The following is a 10,340-nucleotide window of genomic DNA, read 5'->3' on the forward strand; positions in this document are numbered from 1 at the left end:
GCCACTCTGACAGTTTTAAAGCCAGAGGTCCAAAACTTGGCACAGACCATGGCATGGCGGTTAATGTTAAAATTAAAAAAAATGGGCGGAGCTTAAAACAGCCAATCAACTGTTACCTATTGCTAATCAATGTCAATATATAAGTTGCTGTCGTTCTTTTACGGTTAATGGCAGGGACTTCAAACTTGGCACAGTCGGTCACTGGGTGACTGGGATTCAAATTTTGAAAGTGGGCGGGGCCAAAAACAGCCAATCGGGTTTTTTGATTGCTTTTAGTGGTGTATTTTGTTCTGCTTCGATTTTCACAGTTTTAAACCAGGTTTCACCTACTTTCTGTACTCTCTATGCACCAGGGGCGACTTGCCACAACACCTCTTGCGTTTCATAGCCAACATCCTGTGGTTTCTTCAGAAACGACACTATCTAGTTAATATTATTATTAGCCCCCCCATCCATTTTCTATACGCCACTCCTCCTACAGTTTTAGGGGTACAAGCCCCAAACTTCCATGCTTATTCGCCTTGTAGCAAAGTACGTTGCTTGTGCTTTAATAAGCGATCCCACGCACCGCGCCCCTGCGGCAGACCCCGGAAGACCCCTTTTTTCGTATTGACTTTGACAGGGAATATTTTCAAATCACTGCCACTCGTACAATATTGAAGCTACACTCTCCAAACTCGGACCACATATTGTTAGTGTCACCCCAAATAAAAATATGTATTTTAGGGGGGCACCCTAAAGTGGGCGGAGCTACCAACGGCCAATGAAAATTTAGCAATTTTCTATACGCTACTCCTCCCAGAGTTTTAGTAGTACAATTCTGAAACTTTGCACACTTGTTCGGCTCATACCCGAATAGGTTGCTTGTGCTTTGTTAAGCAATCCCACCCTCCGTGCCCCTATGGCGGACCCCCAAAGACCCCATTTTTTCCATAGACTTTCATTGGAAAATTTTAAACTTCTGCCACTCGTACAGCTTTGAAGTTACACTCACCAAACTTGGGTCACTCAGTCATGGGGTGAAGCTGAAACATTCTGTCACATTTTGGGGACCCAAAAAAGTGGGCGGAGCCACAAACAACCAATCAGATTTTCCCTATTGACTTCAATGGGAAAATGTAAACCGCTCTAATTCTCACAGTATTAAAGCCAGAGTTCCCAAACTTGGCACCGTGGGTCAGTAGGTGAATGGGGCTAAAATTTACAAAAGTGGGCAGAGTCTAAACAGCCAATCACATTTCAGCCGTTCCTTTAAATGGGAAAATTTAAAACTGCTGCCGCTCTTAGACGGTTAATAGCAGGGTCCCCAAACTTGGTACAGTTGGTCACCAAGGGACTGGGAATAAAATTCAGAAAAGTGGGCGGGGCCAAAACCAACCAATCAGATTTCATTAATTGATTTGAATGGGAAAGATTAAAAAGGCTGCCATTCTCACATTATTGATGTCATGGACCTCGAATATCGCAAATGTGGTCGCTGGGGATTTCCACTTCAAGTTTAGAAAATGTGGGCGGAGCCACCAAGAACCAATCAAATTTCATTCATTGATTTTCAATAGAAAAAAAAGAAAACTGCTGCCATTTGTACACGTTAAATGCCAGCATTCACAAACTTTGGAGTGTTAGTGACTGAGTGACTGTGGTTCACAATTAGGAAAAAAGGGGGGCGGGGCAACAACAGCCAATCAGATTTCAGCCATTGACCTTAATGAAAAATGATAAACTGCTGCTATAATCACAGTTTAAATGCCAGGTGTCCCAAACTTGGCTCAATTACTCACTGGGTGACTGCGGTTAAAAAATAGGAAAAGTGGGCGGAGTCACTAACATCCAATCAAATTTCACCTATGCACTTCAATGTAAAACTTTCAAATACTGCCACTCTAACAGTTTTAAAGCCAGAGGTCCAAAACTTGGCACAGACCATGACATGGTGGTTAATGTTAAAATTTAGAAAAATGGGCGGAGCTTAAAACAGCCAATCAAATGTTACCTATTGCTAATTAACGTCAATATATACGTTGCTGCCATTCTTTTACTGTTAATGGCAGCGACTTCAAACTTGGCACAGTCGGTCACTGGGTGACTGGGACTCAAATTTTAAAAGTGGGCGGGGCCAAAAACCGCCAATCGGGTATTTTGATTGCTTTTAATGGTGCATTTTGTTCTGCTTCAATTTTCACAGTTTTAAACCAGGTTTCACCGACTTTGTGTACTCTCTATGCACCAGGGGCGACTTGCCACAACACCTCTTGCATTTCATACCCAACATCCTGTGGTTTCTTCAGAAACGACACCATCTAGTTATTATTATCGGCGCCCCATTTTCTATACGCTACCGCTCCTACAGTTTTAGGGGTACAAGCGCCAAACTTTCCACACTTATTCGTCTTATAGCGAAGTCTGTTGCTTGTGCTTTAATAAGCGACCCCACCCTCCGCGCCCCTGCGGCAGACCCCGGAAGACCCCATTTTTCGTATTGACTTTGACAGGGAAAAAATTTAAATTGCTGCCGCTCGTATAGTTTTGAAGCTACACACTCCCCAAACTCGGACCACATATTGTTGGTATCACCTCAAATAAAAATATGTATTTGGGGGGGGGGTGTCACCCCAAAGTGGGCGGAGCCACCAACGGCCAATACAAATTTAGCAATTTTCTATACGATACTGTCAGGTATAGCAGTATTACCTCAGCTGCGGAGAGCGGTGCGGCTGCCGCGTCCTCCCAGACATCTCGCGCAGCCCCTGGCAGGACAGGTCTCTCAGTAGCACATCAGCTTAGGTTGGGCACGGAGCGGCAGGACCTTTATGGGCTTAGGAGACGGGTCAGCTGATCTGCTGGTCAGTTGACATCAGGCTGCTGGGTCTCGTTGCTGATTGGTCAGGCTGTTCTGGGCGGGTTGTTTGGAATTGCCTGCCTGTATTTAAGCTTGGGGATGTCAGTGGCTCATTGTCTGTTGTTGCTGAAACTTCGCAGTGAAAGCTCTCAGACATTAGTCAGATCCGTGTGTGCTTGAACCGGCAGGACCCCGGGGATTTGCACTAGCTTATGGGAATTATATTATTACTGTTATTGATTATTATTGTGTTTGACCTTTTGCCTGTACCTCCGACTACTCTCTGCCTAACGATTCTGTACCTCTGCCAATCTGATCTGTTGCCGACTTCTGCCTGAATACTCACTCCGACTTTGTCTAATGATTCTGTACCTCTGCATGACCGATCTGTTACCGACTCTGCCTGTACGACAACTCTCTTATTAGTGATAGCCCCTGCCACTAAGGGCTGTCACTCTCTTGTGTTCCTGAATATTACTGTGCACTCAATCACGTGTGATCACACTTTGAATAAAATACTGACTATTTTGCTGATAGAGCTAGTACTGATCATCAGATACATCACTGATCATTACAGCTACTCCTCCCAGAGTTTTAGGAGTACAATTCTGAAACTTTGCACACTTGTTCGGCTCATACCCGAATAGGTTGCTTGTGCTTTGTTAAGCAATCCCACTCTCCATGCCCCTGTGGCGGACCCCCCCGAAGACCCCCTTTTTCCCATAGACTTTCATTGGAAAATTTGGAACTTTTGCCACTCGTACAGTTTTGAAGTTACACTCACCAAACTTGGGTCACTTCATCATGGGGTGAAGCTGAAACATTCTGTCACATTTTGGGGAACCAAAAAAGTGGGCGGAGCCACAAACAACCAATCAGATTTTCCCTATTGACTTCAATGGAAAAATCTAAACCGCAGTAATTCTCACAGTATTAAAGCCAGAGCTCCCAGACTTGGCACAGTGGGTCACTGGGTGACTGGGTTTAAAATGTATAAAAAGTGGGCGGAGTCTGCCACAGCCAATCTAATTTCAGCCATTAGTTTAAATGGGAAAAATAAAAATTGCTGCTGCTCTTAGACGGTTAATGGCAGGGTCCTGACACTTGGCACAGTTGGTCACTGGGGGACTGGGATTAAAATTCATAAAAGTGGGCAGAGCCAAAACCGACCAGTCAGATTTCTTTTATTGATTTAAATGGGAAAAAATAAAAAGGCTGCCATTCTCACAATATTGATGTCAGGGACCTCGAATATCACAAATGTGGTCGCTGGGGGTTTCCACTTCAAGTTTAGAAAAAGTGGGCGGAGCCACCAGCAACCAATCAAATTTCATTCATTGATTTTTAATAGAAAACAATAAAACTGCTGCCATTTTTACACATTTTATTATAGCTATGTAACTATTATAATACTGGTGTTGTTGTTGTCCAAGTGAGTAGACGGCTGGTATTGGTGGAAGCTGGTATGCCTCCCAAACAACTCACCACCCCTCACTGACAAATGAGAAGGATTTAAAGAGCTCTTGTTGCTCAGCTCGTATCTGGCAGGATTTCTTCGCCTCAGAATATGTGATCTCAAACACAGTCAAGGTCTCTCTCGGCTCTTCCTCTGGTGGTTCCACACGGAATGGGGGCCGCACCTCTCCGGACTCAACAGCCTTCCAGTCTATGGAGATGAAGAACGGCTCGTCCCTCACGTTTTTCAACTGATCTTTACGGTCTTCCTGGTTTTTACACAGTAGCTTCTCCAGGAAGTCTTTCAGTGTGGGGTCCATCTCCGGCGGGTAGTCTGGATAATTGTAATAAATGGAGTTTTTGATGACAGCCGCATCCTCCTCCCACTCCTTCATGAATGGGTGTTTGAGGCATGCCATCAAAAAAAGCATGATTCCCGTAGAGAAGAAGTCTACTGAGTGGTCGTAGTCCATCTCTAGGAACACCTCCGGGGCCATATAGTGCAAGCTCCCGTTACATCCTTCAACCATGTCATCCCCAAAGACATCTTGCGCTGCCAGGCCGAAGTCAGCAATCTTTATATTCCCGACTCCGTCCAGGAGGATGTTTTCCGGCTTGATGTCTCTGTGGATGACACCCTTGGAGTGGATGTACTCCAGGCCGATAACCATCTGCACAGCAAACAGTCTCAGGGTCGTAATGTCAAATGGCTTGTCAGCATCATTTAGAAGTGTCATCAGGTCTCCCCCGCTCAGGTACTCCATGGCAAAGTAGAGGTAATTCTCTGACTGGAATGTACCATAGAGCTGGGTGATAAAGGGACCCTTCCCAAGGGTCTTCAAGACCTGACGCTCCATGAAGATCTCCTCAGGGTCATTATACTTTATAAACGGCCTTTTCTTGACCATTTTGATGGCCAGCTGTTGGTCTCTGGCTCGGTGGGAAGCAAGGTAAACCTTGCCGAATGACCCCTCTCCAAGACGTTTATGGAAGTTGAAGCTGTCCACAGTCAGTGGCTTCCTGATGGTCTGGATTCCACTCGGGCCAGCTTCTTCCTCCTTCGCCACACGAGGTGAAACATCAGAAAGCTGATATCCCGGCGCTGGTTCCCCAGCTACTTCCTCCACCACATGACCGGAATCATCAGCTTCTTCCACTTCGTCAACATCCAAGGGGGAGACATCCGATAACTGATATCCCGGCGCTGGTTTCCCAGCTACTTCCTCCACCACATGACCGGAATCATCAGCCTCTTCCTTCTCCTCCACATCCACACGAGGTGAAACATCAGAAAGCTGATATCCTGGCGCTGGTTCTCCAGCTACTTCCTCCACCACATAACCACAATCATCAGCTCCTAAGTCCACATCGACAAAAGGTGAAACATCCGACAACTGATATCCCGTCGCTGGTTCCCCAGCTACTTCCTCCACCACATGACCGGAATCATCAGCCTCTTTCTTCTCCTTCACATCCACACAAGGTGAAACATCAGAAAGCTGATATCCTGGCGCTGGTTCCCCAGCTACTTCCTCCACCACATGACCAGAATCATCAGCTCCTAAGTCCACATCCACAAAAGGTGAAACATCCGACAACTGATATCCCGGCGCTGGTTTCCCAGCTACTTCCTCCACCACATGACCGGAATCATCAGCTTCTTCCGCTTCGTCAACATCCAAGGGGGAGACATCCGATAACTGATATCCCGGCGCTGGTTTCCCAGCTACTTCCTCCACCACATGACCGGAATCATCAGCCTCTTCCTTCTCCTCCACATCCACACGAGGTGAAACATCAGAAAGCTGATATCCTGGCGCTGGTTCCCCAGCTACCTCCTCCACCACATGACCAGAATCATCAGCTCCTAAGTCCACATCCACAAAAGGTGAAACATCCGACAACTGATATCCCGGCGCTGGTTTCCCAGCTACTTCCTCCTCCACATGACCGGAATCATCAGCCTCTTCCTTCTCCTCCACATCCACACGAGGTGAAACATCAAAAAGCTGATATCCTGGCGCTGGTTCCCCAGCTACTTCCTCCACCACATCACCAGAATCATCAGCTCCTAAGTCCACATCCACAAAAGGTGAAACATCCGACAACTGATATCCCGGCGCTGGTTTCCCAGCTACTTCCTCCACCACATGACCGGAATCATCAGCTTCTTCCGCTTCGTCAACATCCAAGGGGGAGACATCCGATAACTGATATCCCGGCGCTGGTTTCCCAGCTACTTCCTCCACCACATGACCGGAATCATCAGCCTCTTCCTTCTCCTCCACATCCACACGAGGTGAAACATCAGAAAGCTGATATCCTGGCGCTGGTTCCCCAGCTACTTCCTCCACCACATGACCAGAATCATCAGCTCCTAAGTCCACATCCAAAAAAGGTGAAACATCCGACAACTGATATCCCGGTGCTGGTTCCCCAGCTACTTCCTCCACCACATGACCGGAATCATCAGCTTCTTCCGCTTCGTCAACATCCAAGGGGGAGACATCCGATAACTGATATCCCGGCGCTGGTTTCCCAGCTACTTCCTCCTCCACATGACCGGAATCATCAGCCTCTTCCTTCTCCTTCACATCCACACGAGGTGAAACATTAGAAAGCTGATATCCTGGCGCTGGTTCCCCAGCTACTTCCTCCACCACATGACCAGAATCATCAGCTCCTAAGTCCACATCCACAAAAGGTGAAACATCCGACAACTGATATCCCGGCGCTGGTTCCCCAGCTACTTCCTCCACCACATGACCGGAATCATCAGCTTCTTCTGCTTCATCAACATCCAAGGGGGAGACATCCGATAACTGATATCCCGGCACTGGTTCCCCAGCTACTTCCTCCACCACATGACCGGAATCATCAGCTTCTTCCTTCTCCTCCACATCCACATAAGGCAAAACATCCGAAAGCTGATATCCTGGCGCTGGTTTCCCAGCTACTTCCTCCACCACATGACCAGAATCATCAGCCTCTTCTGCTTCCTCCACATAAGGTGAAATAACCGATATCTGATATCCCGGCGTTGGGTCTCCAGCTACTCCCTCCTCCACTTGACCGGAATCATCCGATACCACATATTCCAGTGCTAATGCAGAACGCCCGGTAGATGGGGCAGGTCTACAGCAGTAGAACAGTCTGCCCAAGAAAGCCCTGATAGAACGCACAGCTCTTCCCCTAGCCGGTGGTTGTGGCTCTGGGTCAGCATTGGCAGCAGGCTGTACAGAGGGCTGCTGAACCTCAAGCCTGAGGTTCATTTTGCGTCGCCTTTTACAGCAGCGCAACATAGTTCACCAATGAGAATCTCACTAATGAGTAAATTGCTCAAGAGCAAAATCAATTGTCTTCACTTGTGCAAATGGAGACAAAAGTGAGCCTCTCAATGCTCAACCTCTGCTTATATACACACACGGCTATTATGACATCACCACAGGTACACCTGAGGCTATTATGACATCACTTTCAGGGCTCGGTGGAAGCAGATAGGACTTTCCGGCACTTTCCATCAGATTTTATGTTATACGTCAACACTCAAAATTCATAAAAGTGGGCGGAGCCAAAACCGACCAATCAGATTTCTTTGATTGATTTAAATGGGAAAAATTAAAAAGGCTGCCATTCTCACAATACTGATGTCAGGGACTTCGAATATCGCAAATGTGGTCGCTGGGGGTTTCCACTTCAAGTTTATAAAAAGTGGGCGGAGCCACCAGCAACCAATCAAATTTCATTCATTGATTTTCAATAGAAAAAAATAAAACTGTTGCCATTTTTACACGTTAAATGCCAGCATTCACAAACTTTGGAGTGTTAGTCACTGGGTGACTGTGGTTCATCATTAGGAAAAAAAAGGGGCGGGGCAACAACAGCCAATCAGATTTCAGCCATTGACCTTAATGAAAAATGATAAACTACTGCTATTATCACAGTTTAAATGCCAGGTGTCCCAAACTTGGCTCAGATACTCACTGGGTGACTGCGCTCAAAAAATAAGAAAAGTGGGCGGAGCCACTAACATCCAATCAAATTTCACCTATGCACTTCAATGTAAAACTTTCAAATACTGCCACTCTGACAGTTTTAAAGCCAGAGGTCCAAAACTTGGCACAGACCATGGCATGGCGGTTAATGTTAAAATTTAAAAAAATGGGCGGAGCTTAAAACAGCCAATCAACTGTTACCTATTGCTAATCAATGTCAATATATAAGTTGCTGTCGTTCTTTTACGGTTAATGGCAGGGACTTCAAACTTGGCACAGTCGGTCACTGGGTGACTGGGATTCAAATTTTGAAAGTGGGCGGGGCCAAAAACAGCCAATCGGGTTTTTTGATTGCTTTTAGTGGTGTATTTTGTTCTGCTTCGATTTTCACAGTTTTAAACCAGGTTTCACCTACTTTCTGTACTCTCTATGCACCAGGGGCGACTTGCCACAACACCTCTTGCGTTTCATAGCCAACATCCTGTGGTTTCTTCAGAAACGACACTATCTAGTTAATATTATTATTAGCCCCCCATCCATTTTCTATACGCCACTCCTCCTACAGTTTTAGGGGTACAAGCCCCAAACTTCCATGCTTATTCGCCTTGTAGCAAAGTACGTTGCTTGTGCTTTAATAAGCGATCCCACGCACCGCGCCCCTGCGGCAGACCCTGGAAGACCCCTTTTTTCGTATTGACTTTGACAGGGAATATTTTCAAATCACTGCCACTCGTACAATATTGAAGCTACACTCTCCAAACTCGGACCACATATTGTTAGTGTCACCCCAAATAAAAATATGTATTTTAGGGGGGCACCCTAAAGTGGGCGGAGCTACCAACGGCCAATGAAAATTTAGCAATTTTCTATACGCTACTCCTCCCAGAGTTTTAGTAGTACAATTCTGAAACTTTGCACACTTGTTCGGCTCATACCCGAATAGGTTGCTTGTGCTTTGTTAAGCAATCCCACCCTCCGTGCCCCTATGGCGGACCCCCAAAGACCCCATTTTTTCCATAGACTTTCATTGGAAAATTTTAAACTTCTGCCACTCGTACAGCTTTGAAGTTACACTCACCAAACTTGGGTCACTCAGTCATGGGGTGAAGCTGAAACATTCTGTCACATTTTGGGGACCCAAAAAAGTGGGCGGAGCCACAAACAACCAATCAGATTTTCCCTATTGACTTCAATGGGAAAATGTAAACCGCTCTAATTCTCACAGTATTAAAGCCAGAGTTCCCAAACTTGGCACCGTGGGTCAGTAGGTGAATGGGGCTAAAATTTACAAAAGTGGGCAGAGTCTAAACAGCCAATCACATTTCAGCCGTTCCTTTAAATGGGAAAATTTAAAACTGCTGCCGCTCTTAGACGGTTAATAGCAGGGTCCCCAAACTTGGTACAGTTGGTCACCAAGGGACTGGGAATAAAATTCAGAAAAGTGGGCGGGGCCAAAACCAACCAATCAGATTTCTTTAATTGATTTGAATGGGAAAGATTAAAAAGGCTGCCATTCTCACATTATTGATGTCATGGACCTCGAATATCGCAAATGTGGTCGCTGGGGATTTCCACTTCAAGTTTAGAAAATGTGGGCGGAGCCACCAAGAACCAATCAAATTTCATTCATTGATTTTCAATAGAAAAAAAAGAAAACTGCTGCCATTTGTACACGTTAAATGCCAGCATTCACAAACTTTGGAGTGTTAGTGACTGAGTGACTGTGGTTCACAATTAGGAAAAAAGGGGGGCGGGGCAACAACAGCCAATCAGATTTCAGCCATTGACCTTAATGAAAAATGATAAACTGCTGCTATAATCACAGTTTAAATGCCAGGTGTCCCAAACTTGGCTCAATTACTCACTGGGTGACTGCGGTTAAAAAATAGGAAAAGTGGGCGGAGTCACTAACATCCAATCAAATTTCACCTATGCACTTCAATGTAAAACTTTCAAATACTGCCACTCTAACAGTTTTAAAGCCAGAGGTCCAAAACTTGGCACAGACCATGACATGGTGGTTAATGTTAAAATTTAGAAAAATGGGCGGA

Source organism: Hyperolius riggenbachi, chromosome 7 (genome assembly GCF_040937935.1).
Source record: "Hyperolius riggenbachi isolate aHypRig1 chromosome 7, aHypRig1.pri, whole genome shotgun sequence".
In the NCBI taxonomy this organism is placed as follows: Eukaryota; Metazoa; Chordata; class Amphibia; order Anura; family Hyperoliidae; genus Hyperolius; species Hyperolius riggenbachi.